A 22,626-nucleotide genomic window follows, 5' to 3' on the forward strand; every position below is an offset into this window, starting at 1 on the left:
AATATGACTTTGCCCTGAAAAACAATACAGACATTCGAGTGGCTGCCTTGTCTCCTAGAGAGAGCAGAGAGAGGAGACAGGGACCCTGCTGTCTTCTCGTCCCGAGGAGATCATGGGCTATTGCATTCTAAGGGAGCTCAGACCAATACTGCCTGTGGCTCAGCTGGACCTTGAATCTGATTCCCAGCTGCAGAGTGCACCTTTGCCCCAGGGGGAATACTGGAGAAGTTGTTAAAAGCCAAACAAACAGGACCGGATAATTCGGTGGTAAACTTTACTCGCCTGGCTTGAAGGTTCTTGAGGATTGAGAATGAAGACGGTAAGATGTCTGTGATCAAAGGGTGAGGCTAAGCTGCTGGGCAATTACAAAAGCCAGCTATATTGTTGCTGGAGAAGAAGTTCTCCATCCTTTGTCAGGCTTTGTCGGACACTGGTTGGGTAATGGTTGCCGAGACCTCTAATACCTCTAAAGCAAACAGCTCTGATTCGTCCAGGCATGAGGCACAAGAGAGGCCCAAGACTCTACCTGTGGTACCTAGCTTCAAGACGTTTGCAGCAGATCCTTTAAGTCCTCTGAGTTGTGAGGTGGGATCTCCATGGATCACAGCAATGAGTCTTGGGTTCTTTTGACCCTATCGCTGGTTCACTGGTTGTCCTTCCATGGGATACTTCTGGTCACTGCATACCAGGAACAGCCCAAAAGATCTGGAGACCATTTGGAGATTTGGCTCTTACTCAGTCGTCTAGCCATCACAATTTGCCAAAAGCTTTGTCGAGGTGTCCTCGATGTTTTATGCATAAACAACAACTATTTACATACACTACAATGACAAAAGTATTGGGACACCTGCTCATTCACTGTTACTTCTGAAATCAATGGTATTAAAAAAAATGTTTAACTATCTTTTGTTGGAGAAAGCTGCAAGTGAGGTCAGGATGCTGGATGATCACCACCCCAACTCATCCCAAAAAGACTGTATGGTGCACCAACCAGCATTCCAGAGAACTCCACAGCTCAATGTTGGGGGGCTTTATACCCATCTAGCCCACTAGATGGGTAATAGGCAGCATATATATATATATATATATGAAGTTAATAAGTTATAAGTTATAAGTTCATATATATATGTTCCCTTTTTGGGCTATGCTCCACCCCATGTTATTTCCCTCACCTGTGTGTATTCTACTGATTTTTTAGGCTTGCCCAACTTCATCTGTCAGTGGCTTTAACTGTATAATTGATGTAAAAAGATCTTAATTTTGGACCATTGATCTTGAACTCGAACTTGTCTTGTTGCTTGAAAAAGTAAAGCCAGAACTCTGTCAAAAAATCCTTTTCTTAAAGATGACTTAATCTGGAGGTAGAAAAGGACATCTCTGTCAGGCTATTTCACCCTCTCTTGCATGCAACTGCTCTTCAGGGACACTGGGAAACTTGGGCAATCTCCTCTTCGAACTCCCTCAAATTAGCGGCACTCTCCTCACGCTTTGACACTGCTTGCCCCTCTGTAGTCTCACTCGTCTCCTCAGGGAGTCTCTCCAGCCGGCCCACGGTAAGAGGGTTTTTTCCTGAAGCGTTCGCCAGCCAACTTAATCACTGCAGCCATGCTCAGCGTACCATCATTGCGAGGCTATTGAAGGGGAAGGTTAAGTCCCATGGCAAATCGCAGGCTGAGCCGGATCCTGGCGGCCACGTCAATCCGAGGACATGTATTTTTGAGAAAGACCTCTGCTCAGGCAAGTGCAGTGGCCTAGACATGAAAGACGCTGGTGGGGAACAGATCCGGTAGGTGAGTCACTAGCCACTGGTAGTGTTGGGGGCGGGGTGGGTAGGTTGGTGGATGACTGGAAAACGCCAGTTCTCCTAAACGTGAATTTCATTAGAATTTCCTACACTGCCCACCTTCCCACCAGTCTGCACATGACCTACCTAATTTAGTGGAGATCCATCTCGTGCCACCAAAACACCTCAGACTTGTTGAGGCATGGACTCCACAAGACCTCCAAAGGTGTCCTGTGGTATCTAGAGGTATCTCTAGAGAACTCTCCACAAGCTCTGCCTGATGTTTTGGAGATGTTCCAATCCAGTCATCTGGCCATCACAATTCAAGACCTTCAAGAACTGACTGCTCGCTTTCGTATGGCAAATAAATCGGGCAGAAATCAGAGCACAGTGGATGAATCAGCTTCTGTAATCGAGAGCCTGAGCACGAACTACTCCCAGCTGTTTTATCTTCCTGAAGCTTTCACAATTATTTTCATTTAAAAAATCTAGCTTGTAGCTTAAAACTGTCCGAACTTTTAATGTGCAAAGCTCCCCGTCACGCTGGTCATTCGTCCACTCAAAGCAGCATGGATGCGGTGGCATGACAATGATTGATTGCCGCTGACGTACTCCGAAAGAAACGTCTAGTACGATAATTAGAGTGATGCACTCAACAGCTGGAGTCACATGTGCAAAACCTGCAGATATCAAAATCTGCAGAAATGACAAATGTGTTTATTAGAGAAAGTGTGCGTTTGCAGGAAGGGCGGCCAGCTTTGAGACCCCGCACCCACACAAAGAACAGCAGCATGCTTAATCACTGATATCGCACTGGTTCCTGTGGCTAGATCTAAGAGTAAGAGGCTTACGCTTGAGAACAACAGAGCGATAACCCTGTAACTGCTATGAACTGCTATGAAGTACTTACTAGTCAAACAGTCAGGAACTATAAGCTCTTTAAAAAACACCTTGACATTTACACCCTTAAAAGAAAGGGTTCTTCAAGGGTTCTTTAGGTAATAGAACAGTGGTTCTAGTAAAACTGTGACACCTGGTTGAATGCTTACACCATTTTTTTGCCTATTGTTTAATGGTTCTTTGCAGGGAAAAGTTGTTGTAGATGCTTCGTTAAGAAACCTTTTAAACACATTTTGCTTAGAGTGAAAAATTATAATTCAGTTCATAATCGTAATACTTGCAAATGCAAAGTGGATCCAAGGTCCATGATGAATGGACCAATAGAAATGCTTCATATTGACTTGGAATAAAATCCCTTTACATTAAGTATCAGTATGTATTTGGTCACCTCAATAAAACAACTATTTACATACACTACATGAGGACAAAAGTATTTGGACACCTGCTCATTCACTGTTACTTCTGAAATCAAATGTATTAAAAAAAATGTAACTGTCTTTTGTGGGAGTAACTGTCTCTACAGTGAAGATTTTGGAGGGGCATTGCTGAGGTGTTGACAGCATTTAGTGACATGAGCGTTAGTGAGGTCAGGATGTTGGATGATCATCACCCCAACTCATCTCAAAAGGACTGGATGGAGCACCAACCAACATTCCAGAGAACTCAATGCTGGGGGGCTTTAGACCTATCTAGCACACACATGGCATTAGGCAGCATGGTGCCAACAGGTTCATGTTTATTTGCTACAGAGAGTCCCATTGTATCAGCAATACTTTTCTACATAGACAAGCTGTGTGAGTGCATTTGCCAATCAATGTAAGCAATGGGTGCAACTTAAAGTAGCTAAATGGTGTCCACAAATATTTGGACATTTGGCTATGCTCCACCCCTTTGTCATTCCTCTCACCTGTGTGTATTCTACCCTCGCATCATTCCTCCCAGCTGTAGTTTTTCCTGCCTTTGTTTCCTGTTACTCTGTCATATTTCTTCAGTTTTATTCAGTTTTGTTTGGTTTCATGTTCAGTCATCTAACATTTTCTCCTGCGTATAAACTTCTGTTTACTTTGTTGATTTGGATTCCACTGTTCCCCCCACCATGGATTATAAAAAAAAAAAAAATTGTTCTTGCATCCTGCCTCCTTCCCTCTTCCAATGTTACACTGTAATACTAACTGGCAGCTTAGAGTATTTACATACAGTATGATACGGTACATAGCATAAATGATGCAGTTTTACCCTACATATGCAGGAGGAGAGAGAATCAATATTAAATACTCAACTACGGCTAACAGAATTGCGTTGGAACACGACGTGCACACAGAACACACAACATTTACATGTTGGGAGGTGAACAGCTGCTTCATCCACCTGAGGCAAAGCCACAGGGCAAGGATAGATCATAATGTACAGCACCCTTTAGGACTGTGTCCTTGAAGCAGAGCAGCTGTGCATGGCTTTTTTTTCGCTAGTGAGGATGTCGGCACAAGGTCTGGCCACTTTATAAACATGTCTAAGACCATTTTTTTAAAAGTAAATCTTTATTTATTAAATCTTTATTTTATATATCTTTATTTTTAGCGCAGCACACTGATGGGTGTGGTATAAAAGTGGGAAATGGTCATCATAACTACTTACATTTGCATGTAAGTGAAATTATTATAGTAATGCAGATATTATAGCAATCTAAACGGAACTACTTTGATCATATACAGTGCATATACATATATAGACCCTTAATCCTATTATTTAAAGCCATCTACATCAGCAGTAAAAGGGTTTTTACTGTAAGAGCTTCAGATCTCATCAGAACAGATGCAGGGAAACAGGAATCCAGTAAAAAGGAGAAACAAGAGCTTCTGAAGAAAGTAGTGAGATCTTATCAGTGATCTAGTCTGGAGAACAGAGCTCGGTTCCTCCAGGTTTCTCCTGGACGCCCCCCAGTCCAGCCAGCACAGCGTGGAGGATGTGTTCAACTCCATCATCATCATCAGCAGCAGCGGCAGCAGCTCTCCTGATTTACCATCATTAAGCCCTGATTTACCACCAAACCAGGTGTTGATCTGAGGAAAACTCTAAATAATACTAGACTCAATGAGAGAGGAGAACTTTGGAGATGTTCTAATGATGAACACAGCGATGGAGAACCACCAGCACTTTCTGTAGGAGTGTTATTATTAGTGTTTATTCTAGTATTAGTGTTTTACTGAGTAAATGAACACTTACTGACCAGATAAGCAGCTTTTTCATTCTAATTTCTGCAGGTGCCACACGTTTTGCACTTGCAATTTTTTTTTTTCCAAAATGGCGACTAGTACTAGAAGGAAAACTTTTAATGGAAGTCAATGTAAATAAATATATAAATAAATAAATAAATAATAATAAACATTTAGTGACAGCGGTGACAGCTACTGCGCCACCAAGAGGTTGATAATGAAGTTCTGCTGCATCTGTAAGTCTTCTTCAGTCGATGATGAAAAAATAAGTGATGATTTCCCCCACTGTTACGTAGCAATAGGCACCAACCTTTCAAATGCTGGCACCCCCATTCATGGCATCGGTGATGTACAACCTCCTTTCTACCCCGCCCACTCCTCACTAAGCCTCACTGCTTGTTATCCACACAGCCCAAATGTGCATTTTATAAATGTTCTAAAAGGGATGGGAGACCAGCAGAAATTGGGATAAGATGGGATGGGAGACCATTGAGAAACTGAGAGATCTACTCCATGCTGGATTCTGCAGAAAGACTGAGGTATCCAGCACTCTTGGTGGAGGCCATGCAGAAAGTCAGAATGACAATTAGTGGGGTGAGTCTTGTTTTACTTACTTTTTCATTGGTGAAATCCAACCAGTCCTGGCTGTTATGAGGGTAGAACCAGATCAGTGGGCTTAAAAGTAGCATCTAAATCAAGCACCACTCAATGTATTGCCTTAGTGTATGAAACATGGGGTTCAGGGTCAGTCATCACTGGTCTACATTTACTTAATTTCAGTCAACCTTATTTGAAAACTGTCCATTGTCCTGAATCTGACTTTGAAAGAATCCTTTCTGTAGTTTTAATGAATGTTATTAATTTTTTATATATAGTTTTTTGCTTCTCATATGTTTCAGGTCAGGCCTGCTATTCACTCACTACAGCAGAATCTACTGATTGGTTAATTGTGGTCCTGCCAGGTGTTCCCACTAATGGGAATTTGTCCTACCAACTTGCATGGGCTTCACCTAATCTACATTGCCATATGCTGTTTGCTTTGGTGTTCATTATTTTTTATGCAGAAAACAACCACGTGTTGTTTTTTTGGCAGCATATATACCACGAGTCCAACGGGAATTAAGAGTGGAATAAGCTTGGAATTATTATTCAGCAATATTCTGAACAGGTAAAAGGTTTTTTTTTGGAGTGATGCCATACAGATGTTTTCTACTCTGGACTTCTATTAGTTTCTGGTCTTCTGGATTTTGTAATTATTTACTCATTCATCCATCCTCCTATCAGCTCTTCTATTCTTGGTCAGGGTTGGGGTGGTTTCAAAGCCTGTCCGGAATCATTTGGTACAAGGCAGGAATATCGTCTGGACAAGGTGATTTTGTAATGAGCTGTTGATGGAAGTACTGAAGCAGATGAGGGGAATTTCTACCAGTGATTAAAAGATCCTGGACTGGAAACTTGATCCAAGCCTGGTTTTGAAGAACCACTTTATGCTTCCTACAAAGAATTTTTAATTGGTGGTCCCATGAAGACCAATTTCTGTCTATAAAACAGGTCAAATGGTCCATAAAATAAAACTTATTTCATTACCATACATTGAACATTCCTGTAAGGTTTTTGGAGATCACATTTTGCTCTGACTGATGATATAATGTAAAGTTTATTTGGCTATTAAATGTTTTAATAAGAAACATAATATTTAAGAATGTACATATACGACCAGAAGTGTTCGGAGTAGCCTAAATCCACCCTTTTACACGAATTCTAATTCTCATTTGTCCCAGTTCGCACCAGCTAGCTAACATTTACTTCGCCTTGAGTTCACACCTCTTTCTTTTCGCTCTCTCCCGGGAGTAGACTGCTGTACCTGTCTGTCTGTACTTTGGTTTTTTTGCTACTCAAATCATTATATTCACTTCTGATGCATTAGTATACAATTAAACCCAGGAAAAGCTATTAATAACTACCTTTTTATGACTAAAATGTAACTGTAATGTAAATGCCCATTTCTTTTCTCATAAATATCCAAGAAAAATTAAACCTTATGATTGTAAAATCAAAACAAACCATCAAAATGGTACCAAAATGTTAATTAAGATCATGTGATTAAGTAAATAAGTAACTAGTTAGTACCCACCTTCATGATATTGTTCAAGCAAAGGGTATAACCTCTCTAGCTTGCTCATGCACAGTATCCAATAGGTACATAACCTCTGGTCAGAGCCAGATTTACAACTAAAAATGTCACAATTCAAGTCACTTCCAGTTTATCCACTGTAGCTGTTCTGCATTAACTTGAAGGTGGTGGAATTTACCATTGTAGGCCACGTTCTCTTCACAAAAGTGACTCTTATTTGTGAGGGTGGGAAAAAAAGGAAAAAAGAAAAACAGGATACCAAGGCTTGCCGAGTCAGAAATAATTCAGAGACGCGATGTGGATGTGCCGCAAAGCGACCCGAGGCGACTCTTCCGCCGCCCCTTTGTTTTGAGACAAACCTACGTGCATGTGGCCACTTACGTCTGCCGCGCCGCAGTGTATGCAAACAAAAGTGCCTCTACAGCCAGAGCTCTGTGCGCCAGATTCCTTTTGATCTTCCAAATACCCAGTAGGCCTTTCAGAGCTAATTAGCAACCGTGGTTCTTCTAAGTGAGGAAAATAAAAAGTGATGCAGAGCTTAAGAGAAGCAGCCCTGGCCTGGAAACAGCGGCGGCTAAAACGCTTCACGTATGACACATTAGGCACGTGATGGTCACTGGTTCCGAACCTCCGGATCGATTAGGAGCAGCTTTGATCTCGATTCGTTGTTAAGAGAAATGGGCGCGTGTTTCCGTGGTAACTTGGAGGACGGGATGTTTTCTTCTCGCAGATATATGGAGCAATGCCTGTCACGCTCATTATACTAATGAGATAAAGTGGTACAACCCGTTGTCGAAAATGGAAGTGATCTTGGAGCCTGTGTTACAAAGATAAACATAGCATGTAATTATGATGAATAGATGGATTTGAGGAGATTGGCAGCAACTGAATGAGGTCCAAAGCAGGAGGGGGGAAAAAAACACCCTGTTTACCCCGTTTTCTACCCAGAATCCCCTTGGTTGAACTTTATTTTTTATTATTACATGCTGGAGAAAGAATAGGCAGGCTTGATGCGATCACCCCGAATTTTTTATTTGTACGGTTCTGATGTCAGCGCTGACATTTTGGCAACCTGTGACAAATAACCTGATGTTCCACTTGCCTGACATGCAATAAATACGTTCAGGCAAGCGGGTGTTGGGGGGTGTTTGAGGGGATTGGGTGAGCTTATTAGAAACGCACAGAGGCAGGATGTCTTCCCGGCTGATGTACTGCAACAGCAATGGAATCAGACGTCTGCTCCAAAATATAAAAGCTAGCAACCTGATGAGTGTTTATGAATGCTGTAACATTGAGAGATAAGCAATGGGAAAGCTCCTTAACTGGGCATTGAGACTTTATTAGCTCAGTAAAACACTAATATTAGAATAAACACTAATAACAGTCCTACAGAAAGTGGTGGTGGTGGTTCAAAGTTCTCCAAAGTTCTCCTCTCTCATTGAGTCTAGTATTATTTAGAGTTCTCCTCAGATCAACACCTGGTTTGGTGGTAAATCAGGGCTTAATGATGGTAAATCAGGAGAGCTGCTGCTGCTGCTGCTGAAGCTGCTGATGATGATGGAGTTGAACACATCCTCCACGCTGGCTGGACGTCCAGGAGAAACCTGGAGGAACCGAGCTCTGTCCTTCAACCTAGCTATATGGAGAAAAGTATTGGGACACCTGCTCATTCATCGTTTCTTCTAAATTTAAGGAGCTTATCCTGCTTTTGTTGGAGTAGCTGTCTCTACTGTTCAGGGAAGAAGGTTTTCTACTAGATTCTGAAGCACCGGTGTGAGGATTTGATTGCATTCTGCAACAAGCGAGCTCACCAGCTTATCAGCACCAACCATCTTTCCAGAGAACACAGCTCTTCCTCTGCCCCACAGCTCAATGCCTGTAGGGGGACTTCATACCCCTGCAGCCCATACCAGGCATTAAGTATTGGGCCGAAAGGTTCATGTTTATCTGCTCTGGAGAGTCCTATTCTATTGGCAGCACTTCCCTTCAAGGACTAGACAAGCTGTGTGTCTGTTTCAGCAATGTGTACAGCTTAACATTTGGACATACAGTGTGGATTTATACATAGGATGACTTACTAGAGTATATTTCACAGCAAAAGCCCAGGATACTGATACCAAAAGTATCTGTAGGATAGAAAGGCATTCAATTATTTGCTGGACTCGGAGAGTACACAGACTAGGTAGTGGTTCCCAATTTGAGGACATGGCACATTTTTGTGTCCCCTGGCACTGCTCACCACTAATTTTCTTGACCACATTCTTTTGAACTGGGTCAAGGATGATGAGAGCAAAGGAAAGCAGAATGTTCAGGGGATGGAGATCTTAGGCACGACCTGTTTTTTTTTTTTTTTTGCCAAGTTTTGCAAAGAATTGCTTTAAAAAAAGAAAAGAAGAAGAAGAAATGTTCAGATTTGACTGATATGTTTTCAATATTTGATATTTAAAACTTAAATTTGATTATGTATTGTACTCTAAAGGTGGAGAACCTTTAAGCTGACTCTAGACTACTTAGTTAAAATATCGACATTTAATTAATTTACCGCAACTGTACCTGGACAGCAATTAATCCAGGTATGCTAATAGCTAATGCTAATCCAGGTATATTTAATCCCAATTTCTACATTTCATATTTATATTGGATATCGGCACTGGCTCACAATTCCCATTTCTATACACACATACATAGGTCAAAACACACGAAAACCTATGAGCTGTGAAAAAGGTGATGAGTTCGGGAACTACACCCGTGTAGGGGGGTCACACAGCATCGTTCCCAGAGACTAAAACTTAAGAGACTAAAATGCAGGGTGGACTTTCAGCTTTAGCTCTAGAGTAATTACCTGAGACTCACCACAGGCATTTCAATGCATGAACATCCTGACACGTGCAAATGACAAATAAACCTTTTGGCTTGACCTGACTTGACTGACTGCTGTGGAATTATTTAGTTCCCTGTGTTTAACAACTATGCAAATTCAAGGCATGTTCAAAAATGTCCTTTTGAGACCCCTCATCTATAATAAATGAGGCCAGTCTAAAAACACTGCCTATTATTTGCACTCCACTGGCTCCCATAATAATGCACAGTGCTTGGACCCCCTGGAATTGCCACTTACTGCGCACTTACTGCGGTTATGAAAGGCCTTAGAAATCACATTCCAAATCAACTTTAGCTAAAAGCTAAATATTAGCTGGTTGCCTTGGTTGCTAACAGTAGTCATTTACTCAACTTTTAACCCCTTGTTAGAAAGTTACAGAGGAAAGAAATCAGAATATGAGGAAGTGAAGTTCAGTAAAGCTCACCTAATGTGGGTTTCTTTTCACTTTTCATTAATGTTACCAAGTTCTAATTGACACATTAAAATATAATAAATACTGTAACTGTAGGTATAGTGTAGGGACAGCAACAGAATACTATGAAATAAAAGTAAGAAGCTGTTAAATTCTAATCTGTTACTTCAAATCAGGCATTTTCTTTACATCTTACATAAAGGTAAGGTAAACACTGTGTGTAATAGTTAGGGGGGAGGGTGTGTAGGCATGGGGATTCAATCATGCCTGAATATTTTGCAGTCCATGTGGGAAACTACAAATAGAGACATACATTTTTAACTTTGTTTTGCTGTTAGGCTGTTCAAATGAAAATCATTCTTCACATGTATGACAGAAACCACATAAACTCACATTTATCTAAAAGAAAATCTTTTTTTTCTGTAAGAAAGTGAGTTTTGAAATATCTGAATCCAGTTGCACTGAAAACTCATATCTCCAAAATGGCAAATTTACCTTCTTTGCTTTCAATGGAAGTCAATATATATTCCAAGTTATTTTCCAGCATTTCTATTGGTCAATTCATTATGAAATGTAATTTTGTAAAAACAACAAAACAACACCAGATTGACAATATGTAAAAAAGGCTTTTGTAAGACAGCGGCGATATGAACACTGTTTAAATTTCTGGCCATAAAGACAAGAATTCATAACAATTTATATAAAAAACAAGTAAAACAAAAAAACTATGTATTCACCTACATTCAGATATCCAAGCTGGAACATGAGCTTGTTGAAAATAAATTATGTCTTACGTTTTTGGTACACCCAAGCATCCAACGCTACAAGAAAAATGTAGGATATTGAAGTTTCAGTTTTAAATCTAAATGCTTAGCAAGTCTGATCTCTTTTGATAGAGAGAGATCTGATTACAAACCAGTAAGCTGTGACATGACTTTGTATCATGATTACTCATCATGCATCTTCACCCACGTAACACAGGACTAACTGTAGCATCACGCCCATGGAGACCTGTAAACACAGTATAGCCTTTCTTCAGTCTATAAACACCAGGCATCCAGGCACCAGGCAAGCCTGCAAGCCCTCTGTTTTATCCACCTGAATGAATATCTGTTGTCAGCTTCAGCTCACCCGTGGAAAACAGTCTCTACAGGCTTGTAATGACAATTTAGCAAAAAAAGGAGCTAAAACACTGCTTTTCTGAAACAGCCCAGATACGCTAAGGAGACGCGACAAGTCAAGACGTTGTTAGACGTCCCGCAGTGGCATGTTAAGGAACGTGTAAGACTGTGGCCAATATGAGGTGACAACTTGTTGTTCGATGTCTGACTGTGGTTTTTTTAGGTATGAGCTGATGAGATTTCTGTTAGAAGCAAGGTCTGACTAGCGTAGCGCATCCAGGTCGAAAAAAAAACTTTTGCTAAAAAACTTTTTAAGGAAACAACCATTTCATCAGCTGCAAAACTGAAGCTTTACAGGAGAAGGAAAAATCTTCTTAACTTTCAATGGAAGTCAACGTAAAAGATTTCATCAAGCCATTTATGAGCGTTTCTGTTGGTCCATTCATCATGAAGTTGACACAGTATACAGCATATATGTTTTTTCCGACTACTGATGTGTATTTATTTGCATTAGCTTTGTTTTCTTTCCCAATGTTCTCTCTAATTTAGCTGAGCCAATAAACCCACCCACTCAATTGGACTTCTACCTATCACTTGCAAAGGGTGAGGACAAGCACTTGCCTCCTTTGATACATATGAATTCAGGCACCGCCTCTTTTCAAACTGCAGCCAATGCGTTCAGAGAAAAGCACCGGATCCCCAGCTCTGATATATCAGCCAACAGATGCCTGCACCGGCCGGCATCACACTGGAATTCAGTCACATTGAAGGGGACACAACATGGCCAATTGTGCTCACTCTGGCTCTGGCTGCTGATGGCGAAGCGGCATGACCTGGGATTCGAACTTGTGGTCCTCCGGGCCATAGTGTGAGTGTTTGCGGCCCACTTCTTGGTTCTAAACTCGCTATTCATCGCTAGTTCAAAACCAAAGAAAGGACTGTGGTTCTCCCGCTGGCAAAACAGAGCCTTTCCATGATAGTTTCGTTTCTACCCAGCAATTATTTAAGAGTAAAGATGGGGCAGGAATGTGTTATGTGTTACCCCATGTAGTTTAGTCTGCGTAGTCAAAAATGGTAGAAAATAGACAAAGCAGTAGAACCACAGATGTTATGTTATCTCCGGAGAACCTTTTTACTGCTGCGGACTGTGATTAATATCCATTTATTATGTTTAAAGGATGCCAAAAGGTACACTGCTAAAATACAGCGGCAAAAAAAAGGATTGGAAATGCATTGGGTTTAAAATAACTGGTACCTGGCTCACTGGATCAGATCAGGGCATCTCTAATTATTAGCAATGGCAATCATAGTCTTTTTAGTTCATTAGAAAAGAATAATACTTCGCTTAAACCTAAATAATATACCTAATGATGACATTAATGTAGAAATTTAATCAGGGGGAAATCCTTATTACAGGTATTTTGTGCTATCCTTTGCTAAACGTCTTCCTTTCATTGTCTTTAGTATATATCTTCTTTAAAACTGGCCATGTTTATAAAGCAGAACCAGTAGAGGCATGCTGATATATTTATAGCTGCTGCTGAATGAATTGTAGATGTCCCTAAAATGCAAACACATAATTTACAGGTGAAATAGCCGCCTGCAGGCTTCTTTATGTCACGCCGCCGCCACAGACATGAATGTTAATAATAATGCGTAGAATGCCCTTTGCAGTCAAATGCCGTTGTATGTTTTTGTTTAGATTTCACAGCAACAATAACACTGTTTCCGTTCCCTCTGTAAGGTTGTGACAGTCTTTTCCTCACCTTCATCACCCTCAATGTGATGAAAATGCTACCGTAAGGTTGAGCATGGAGACCTAAAAGCAGAGCTCCGTTTCGTAGTAAGTGTCTCTTCAGCGTCTGCTCTCTTCAGCTTTGGTGAAACTGAGATACCCAGCTTTTCAGAAGATCTCTAAGGACATAAGGTCATTTTGTAGTTCAGCATTAGCACTTGAATGGTCCTTGCACTGCTTGAGGGTTCTTTGAAGGACCACTTTTGCTAAAGGATTATGCTTGAAAAAGAGAACCTTGTTCTAGATGTTCTACAGCAGTGTTTTTTAAGCCTGGTCCTGGGAAACCATCTGGTCTGCACCTTAATAGAACCACATCTCCTAAAGAATTATTTAAGAGTCCGAAGGCTCTTTAAGTGTCTGAAGATTTGTGTTCTAGATGTTCTACAGCAGTGGTTTCCAAGCCTGGTCCTGGGGAACCATCTGGTCTGCACCTTGTAGAGACACTTTTCTTAAAGAATCATGCCTAAAGGGAATACTATGTGCAATATCCCATCCCCATGTGCAATTAAGAGTCTTTTACTGTAAATAATATTGTTTATTGTTTATTGCTTTTTTTTTTTTTTTTTTTTTTTTTTTTTTTTTAATTCTTATTTATATTGTGTATATATATTGTGTATATAGTGTAAATTATTTATCCAAATTTTTTGTAACTGAGTGTCCTGCTATCCCTTTCTGCTGCTACACTGTAAATTTCCCCACTGCGGGACTAATAAAGGATTATCTTATCTTATCTTATCTTAAAAAAGTAATTGGGAGCCTGAAGAACATTGTTCTAGATGTTCTACACCAGTGGTACCCAACCCTGGTCCTGGGGAACCATCTGGCTTGCACCTTAATAGAACCATGTCTCCTAAAGAATTATGTTTGAAAAAGAGTCCAAAGATCCGTGCTCTAGATGTTCTACACCAGTGGTTTCCAAACCTGGTCCTGGGGAACCATCTAGCCTGCACCTTGTAGAGCCAATTTTCTTAAAGAATCATGTTTAAAAAAGTAATTTGGGAGCCTGAAGAACATTGTTCTAGATGTTCTACACCAGTGGTGGTACCCAACCCTGGTCCTGGGGAACCATCTGGCCTGCACCATATTTAGAGCCACTTTTCTGAAAGAGTCCTACTTGAAAAAGCATTGTTCTAGAGCCCTGTTCTAGAGTTTCTAGTGGTTCCCAAGCCTGGTCCTGGAGGTTCTTAGCTAATTAATTAATAAGCCCGTAATAAGCCCAAGTTGAAAGCAGTATGTCAGAACAGGAAACCACTGAAATGCAGGATTGGGAACCTGTTCTACACCAATTTGAGGGTTCTTCCTGGAAGCTTTACATTATGTGGGGGTCTTTAAACTCTCCAATGGTTCTTTATATGCCCACATTCATTTACAACACTGATGGTTCTCTTAAAACAAATGTAGGACCACCTATAGCTGTGCGCACTGTGGAATAGAATTTGGGAAACGGGAACACTGCAAGTGCCTACTGAGGCTGCCTACTGAGGCTGCCTTGAGGCATGTTATGCACTTAAATGTTCTCTCACTTGTACGTCTGATCCTGAGAGTTGAAACACTGTTCGAGGCTTGTTTCTCCGTCTAGACGCTGTGTCTGCTACCATTCTCAAAAAGGAATTCACCCAACAACAAACCTCTGAGACACTGCAGCAGATCTGTCCTTGGTTTTAACCTCTTGAATCTGAAGTGTATTGTTGAGTTTTTATTTTTAGAGCATATTTTTTGGTATTTCGGTAGCTAGTACTAACAAATTAGTACTAGCTAATCGCTGTTACTCCTAGTGAGGTCCTGCTCTGATCCAGTGGATGAGGGCTGATCCAGGTATATTTGAATGGATCAGGTATTATCTATTTTAGGCTTGACTTATTTCCGATCCTTTGTTTTTACTACTGTGTTCTAACTAGAAGGGTGCTCAAAAGCTTCTGGAGCCTAGAATTATAGGTTCAATCCTTAGGTGTAAGTGAATTGGTGTCTGGTGATGGACTAATGCCCTGTACAGGGAGTGTCCCTGCCTGGCCCAGTGCTTCCATGTGGGCTCCAGGACCAACCAAGACCATGATCAGGACAAGTGGTAGAAAATATGACCTATTATATGAGAGAATCCAGTGAGAATCCAGTCTTCATTCGTCCCCACAGATGAAGCCAGCTTAGATCTATAGGTCATGTGAATGATTACAACATACAGACATAATGAGCCACTGTGTTTCTAGGTGGTGGTTTCACCGGGAGCTAGGAAAATTGCAGCTACAGTCATGGATACTGAGGAACTACGGTTCATTTGCCAATTTTCTCACAAAGACGCATGTCGCCAGTAACCCACTGCTGACAGATGTCTCTGCGACTGCATGCCGTCTGGTATCTCCCCAGTGTTATTTAAGAACGAGACAATATTTTCACCCAGAATATAACCCACCCAATTAAAACCATCCCCTGTTTAGGAAGTACAGGATTGACAAATGATTTACCATTAGTCAATATTAGGATCATATCTGAGCACTCCTGCAGGCACTCTAGCACAAACGGGAGGGAAGTTGTGTAGAAGTTTGCTCATTAGCTTGCTGAACTGAATCAGGACTGGTACAGAAACTCAGCTGCTAATAATGGAGAGGGCTCTCTAAACTTCTTAACATTAGCATGAAGTCGTTCTGAAACCAGTACTTTTACACTTTTACTGGAATAAAAAGCTTAAGTTGATACTTCAGCTTCTATAGAAGTCTTTTAAACCCTAGTATCTCCACTCACTTCTACCTAAGGAATGAATGTGGATCCTGTTGACACCTTTGGGTTGGAGTTGAAACCTGGTCTCCAGGTGGAGATTATTGCCATGTCACTTCTCTACACTATTCGAGGTGCCAAAAAGGGGTCCTTGGTACATTACCAAGGTAGAGTAATTTTGGTTCCCTAAGTAATCCCTTCAAAATAATCCAATCCAACGTTCATTGCTGTGAGGATCTGACTGTATTTGGACATTAGAACATGATGTTAGATGATACATTTTTGGACTAAAGACACCACATCAGCTTCAATCATCCCAAAGGTACAGTGTGAAGCTCCATCAGTCCAGTTTAGGGCATAAGGCTGATGCTCGGCATTAAGCAAGGTGACCATCCTCGCTCCTGGAGAGTTACCTTCTTGCAGACTTTGGACCAAACCCTTGTCCACCCACCTGAACCAACTAATAAGTGCCTTTAGAAGCCTTTGATTGGCTGAATTGGGTTGTGTTAGATTTGGGTTGGAGGTAAAACCTGCAGGAAGGTAGATCTTTAGGATAAAAACATTGCCAAAAAATGGTGCCAAAAGGTTCTCTGGTGCAATGTGGTCTCAATGGAGTTTTATAATGAACCATCCATCACTGCTGTGAGCATTAGGGAGGACTGCTATTGATGTCAGATGAGGATGGAGCTCCATCGACCCAGTCTGGGGTACATGGTGACCTTAGGCCAATGGTCTCCATCCTTTCTCCTGATGAGATATCTTGGAATGCAAACCTGCACATAGATAGTTACTCTCTTTTTAGAAGTTGAAGGGTCTCAAATTAGCTTTATAAAGACCTAACCATTCAAAGGTTCACTGCTGGGAGGATCTGACTGTATTCAGGCACAAGAGCATTAGTGAGGACGGCTACTGATGTTAGATGATTAGTTTTGAACGACAAACACTGCACACTTCAACTCATCACAGAGTCATTGGATGGAGCTTTATTGGTCCAATTTGTGCTATAAAGCCAAGACTTAGCATTATGCAAGGTGACCTAATTAGGCCAGTGGTCTCCATCCTTTCTCCAGGTGAGTTATTTTCCTCCAGACTTTGGCTCCAAACCTAATTTGCCCCATTTATCCATAATAGCTGCTTTCAGTTCAATGTCGGTTGCAGATGAAACCTGCAGGAAGTTAGCTCTCCAGGAGGAAATCATTGCCTTGTCAGTTCTCTACACTCTTGCCAGAACAGGTTCCTTGTAGAGATGTGTGCACCGTAAAGTCAAAAGTAGTTGAATTCATTAATTAGAATGGGTCTGCGCACTTTTAGATATAGTGGATTTGATATAAGGAAGCTAGCTAAAGGCAAGCAGAGAACTTTCATCCCTCATATCTTTTTTTCCTTGCAATTTTAATGTGCTCTGCTTGTACGTTCCATATTACTAGCTTTCTACTAATCACGTGGCTCGCTATGTGCCTGTTTCCAAAGGAAAAAGTGACCTCCAGGGCCATCCCAGTCCCTGATGGCCTATATTAAAAGAACTGTTTTCCCTATCTCAGCTCTGCTGTGCTTCAAATGGTCACGTTCTGCTGCTGAGTGATGTTCAGTGCCAACTGTGCTTCGCTAATGCTCAGTTTTTTAAATATCCTATAAGCTTTAAAATTATTCTTGGTGTACTTGCAAATGATGGATTGGTGGACAGAACAAGTACCAAATCTGGGCTGATTTGGAGGACTCTGTGTTCTAGCTGTCCACTCTGGTCTTTTTAATTAGGGTCATAATTACCTCAAAGGAGAAGAGCGAGGAGCCGGCTAGCAGACACCGGCTTCTGGTGAAGACACTAGAAATCTGGACAGTTCTCTCCATCAATACTCCCCCTAACAATCTCATTACCTTTCATTAGTGGGGAAGAGCAGCAAAGAAGCCAAGCGCGTAATGACCAAAGCAATGGAATGTAGCACAGGGAGAAAAAAATCTGACCAATTTTTCAATGCTTTTTTTTACCCATTTGAACTACAGCTAATGGATTCTTAGTAACATATTGCTACAGGGTAGTGTACCTGAGGCTACCCAGCAAATAAACAAGCCTTTCCTAAAATAAAGGCATAGACTTAAACCATCATAAACATTTCTAAAGGCTTTTTTAAACAGGTGTAAAATGTAAAATGATCACAATACCAACCTTCATGTTGGAATAAATTTGCATAAATTATTACATAGTTGTAGTTATCTGTAGAAATCCACCATACCACATTTTCTATTAAATGGTACCAATACTGATACCAATATCAAAAGCCTTGCCTTTAGTCCTGCTCCAGAAGACTAAAGCAGTTAAGAAATATAGCCATTCTGCTTGTAACCAAAACATCAGACATAAAAAGTCAGGGCAGTGCTATTTATATACAAATTTATTTAATTGAAAAACCTAATTAAAATACACATACTACACATAGCTACAAAGATCTGATTGAATTATTTTATATTGAGTTAATTAATATGAATTATTCTAAATTGAAATGTAACCTCCTCCCCAAACGATTGCTGTTGTTTGTTATTTATTATTGTATATTCTGCTACTACAAAAATAAAAATACACAGTTTTTTAAAAAACACCATTTAGGAATTTATTAGTATATGTTCTTTGTTCAATAAAGCCTGAATTAGACATCAGTTCAGTTCAATGATTGATTTATTTCTAAAATTCATTTATTAGCAGCATTTATTAGCACATTTCTGGAGATCTGTTATGTGCTAATCACCAAGAATTGCATGTTTAGTTATAACAATGCAGAGAAAACACTTTGTACCACCCTGTTATGCAAATATTCAGTGCAGTTTAGTGTCTAATTAGTGATCAGTGTTTTTTTTTTTTTAACTCCTGACTAATATATCAGATATTTCCACACACACACACACACACACACATATATATATATATAATGACAATAATAATATATATATGAATAGACACTGACTTTGTGACGCAAATTTACTCATTACATGCTTACTTAGTGCTTTTAGGCTTTTAGTGATTCTTTTAGTGCTGAATCGAAGCTCACTTTAGAATCTGGAATACTTTGTGATGTATCAGGGACTTCTTAAACCTTTAATAAGTCAATAAAGTCACATAATGCAATAAACCTGTCAATATCTAGAACTTCTATCTAGAAGGGGCTGGCAATTACACACTAATTAACAGTAAAAAAACAACCAGCAAAAAATATACATAGTCGAAACACTGATTAATTTAGGTGATAATTCATGCATAACAGGGTGGTAACACCCTCTTTATTGTGTTTATTTAGTGTTTATTGTGCATTTCTACAACTAGTGATGCAAGTCTTAGTGTTTTTTTTTTATATAACAGATCTGCAGTTATGTACTAAAAAGGGCTGCAATCAATAAAGCTTATTAATAGAAAATGAATAATCTAAAAATGGTTTTATTTACTAGGCTTTTAAACAAAGAACAAGACCTTAGTAAAACCCAAATAATAAAATGCTCCTTAAAATAAAGTGCAACTTGAAAAAGTTAGGACCTGATTTTCCACATGTATTAAATAGATCACGCCATCACACTTGCGGCTAATCAGAAAACTGCGTCAATATGAAAACAAATGTAAGAAATTTGATGTTCCGTACTCAAATATGCTGTAACTAACTGTTTCCGGCTGAAGTATTCCTTCAAATTTAATTTCTTTATCCCTTCCCTTTTTCTCCATCAGTCTCACTAGAGCAAAGCTGCTCATGCCCCTTAGCATACAGTCATATCCTAGCGACAGCAGCATGTGCTGTCCCTCTTGTCAGGCACTTGATCCCTTGATGTGTGCAAATTGGCCCTCGCACTGATGGTGTCTCCAGGCACAGCTACAAAGCTGAGGTGCTGTTGTCTTCGCCAGCTGTCACTGACAGCATGCCACTTCCTCTCGCATTCCCAAAATCACTGCTGTTGACCTCTAGCGAGCCCAGAGAGCGCAGCCTAAAATGCTATATGAGGTTCATGATGTGGTTTATACATGATGTGTTTAAATAACGCTGGGTTAGGATATACTTTGGCTTTAATGCAGGAAAAGTATTAAAGTGGCCTGCGATTGTGATAATGGCAGAGTGTGTTAATGAGGCGTGGTAGAAAATATATTAGTGTTCATAAAGTCATCTCCGTCTACCTTCCCTTCCTCTATCTATCTACTCCAACACCGGAATCAACTGTTTCAAGGAGCAAAAGAAGCTCTAGGATGCTGAACGTTTCTTTAGGTCACTTTTAAAAGGGTCTCTCCATACATAAGAACTTTGTAAAACTCTATATAACATTAGAATAAACCCTAATAAATATAGGCAGTGGTCAGTAGGAGTGTCTACCTGTGATTAACTCTATATAACATTAGAATAAACCTAAATATACAAAGTCAACAGTCAGTGAGAATGTCTACCTGCAAAACTCTATATAACATTAGAATGAACCCAAATAAACAAAGTCAGTGGTCAGTAAAAGTGTCTCCCTATAATTAACTCTATATAACATTAGAATAAACCCAAATACACATAAAGTCAGCGGTCAGTGAGAGTGTCTACCTGTAATTAACTCTATATAACATTAGAATAAACCCAAATACACATGAAGTCAGCAGTCAGTGAGAGTGTCTACCTGTAATTAACTTTATATAACATTAGAATAAATCCAAATAAACATAGTCAGTGGTCAATGAGTGTCTACCTGTAATTAACTCTATATAACATTAGAATTAACCCAAATAAATATAAAGTCAGTGGTCAGTGAGAGTGTCTACCAGTAATTAACTCTATATAACATTAGAATAAACCCAAATAAATATAAAGTCAGTGGTCAGTGAGAGTGTCTACCAGTAATTAACTCTATATAACATTAGAATAAACCCAAATAAATATAAAGTCAGTGGTCAGTGAGAGTGTCTACCAGTAATTAACTCTATAAACATCAGTCAGTGGTCAAAATGTGGTGTTGGTTCGTAAATGCATTGAGATGTTGGTTAGAACAACACAGTTAGAAGAACACAGGTTTGGGTGCTGATCTTTTCTGGGATCTCCAGACACTGCATGGATTTATGCAGTTTTACCAGCAGGGATGGAAGAGTTTCTGATCATGCATCATCAGTTTCTGACCTCACTATTGCTCTTATGACCAAACGAAATCAAATCCTTACAGCAATGTTCCATGATCTACTGGAAGCCTTCCCTAAAAGTAGAGTCAATTACAGCATCCTTTTGAAAGCTCTTGATAACTTCCAAGAAACTGTCTGAGCAGGTGTCTACAAACCTCTTTCAATGGAAGTCAATATAAAAAAAATAATCTAAAACATATTTGAAGCATTTCGATTGGTCCGTTGATCACAAATGACAATGCAAATGACATAAATGTAGAAGCAAGAATTAGTTCCAGCCACAATATCCGTATGATCTTTACCAGTGCTGCTGCTCGGGTTGTGGGTCGCCCCCTAGTGAAGTAATGGCTTGGGTCCCAGGTGCACTTTTTGATGTGCTAGGTTTGTTACAGGGTTGGATTCTTTCAAGCACCCATTATGAATATTCCCTAGCTTCACTTAAGATTCCTGCAGCGTGTTGAGCGAGCTTGTACTTCACTGGGTTTCGTGGAAGTCAGTCAGCCTGAAATAGTAGTGATGGGTTGAGCGAAGCTCATTATGTAATTGAGGGCTTTATTTCAAGGGTGGAGGTGCTTTGTATTCAGATATGCATTTTAAGGAGGATGAAAGCAGCCAGGCTTTTTTGCTGCTGCTGGTGAGACAGAAAGCAGCAAAAGCTCAAGGACCTTTGGCTCTCTTACGCCATCATAATGGTGCTGTCAGACATAAAACTATGAGAAATACGGCGACTATGTGTCTGGAATCTCTCGGCCTGAGAAATAAAATAAATGGGCAGTTGATGGTCGCTTTAGTAACACCTACACTCAAAGGGTTCTTTGAGCAGTGGTTCTTCTATGGCTTGGCTCAAAGAACCCTTTTTCAGTTTGGCCAGACAACTTGAGCCCAACGTCAAGCCTGGAAAAGAGTTAAGGGACATTCCTATAGAACCATGCTTGCACCGGAGAAGTGTGGGTGTGAAGAATCTTTGAATTGGTAAAGAAACTGTACATTAAGTGAAGGTTCTTTAGACCTTTGAAAGGTTTTTCACACTCACACATCCCTGATAAAAAACATGGTATGAACCGTAAAGTGGTTCTTCTATGGCTTGGCTGATGGAACCCTTTGAAGCACCTTTATTTCCCAGGATTTTTAAGTTTGGCCAGACATCTTGAGTCTGAAGTCAAGCCTGTCCAACAGGAAAAGAGTTAAGGGTATATCAATTGGATAGACCTTGAACCTTGAAGAACCTTTGAAGAACCATGCTTTACATTAAGTGAAGAATCTTTAGACCTTTGAAAGGTTCTTCACAAATCCACATCCCTAATACAAACATTGAGCTTTGCTCAAGGAACCCTTTGAAGCATGTTTCTTTCCCAGGATTTTTCAGTTTGACCAGACACCTAGAGTCTAAAATCAAGCCTGTCCAACAGGACATGATGGATTAACTGATCTGGCTAACTGAGATATCTTCAGAAATGCCATAGAAGAACCTTTTTTGGTTCCATAAAGAACCCTGTATATACTACAGATGTGATTGGTTAAGAAATTGACATCAATTGAAGGTTCCTTACACCTTTCAA

At 40.1% G+C, this 22,626-nt stretch overlaps 1 protein-coding gene across 2 annotated transcripts in view; it reads right to left on the minus strand.

The window, feature by feature from the left end:
- The window catches only part of grm7 (glutamate metabotropic receptor 7), a 240,853-nt gene that overhangs the window by 75,093 nt on the left and 143,134 nt on the right, over positions 1-22,626 (minus strand). The window lies entirely within an intron of this gene.

This window comes from Salminus brasiliensis, chromosome 21 (genome assembly GCF_030463535.1).
Source record: "Salminus brasiliensis chromosome 21, fSalBra1.hap2, whole genome shotgun sequence".
In the NCBI taxonomy this organism is placed as follows: Eukaryota; Metazoa; Chordata; class Actinopteri; order Characiformes; family Bryconidae; genus Salminus; species Salminus brasiliensis.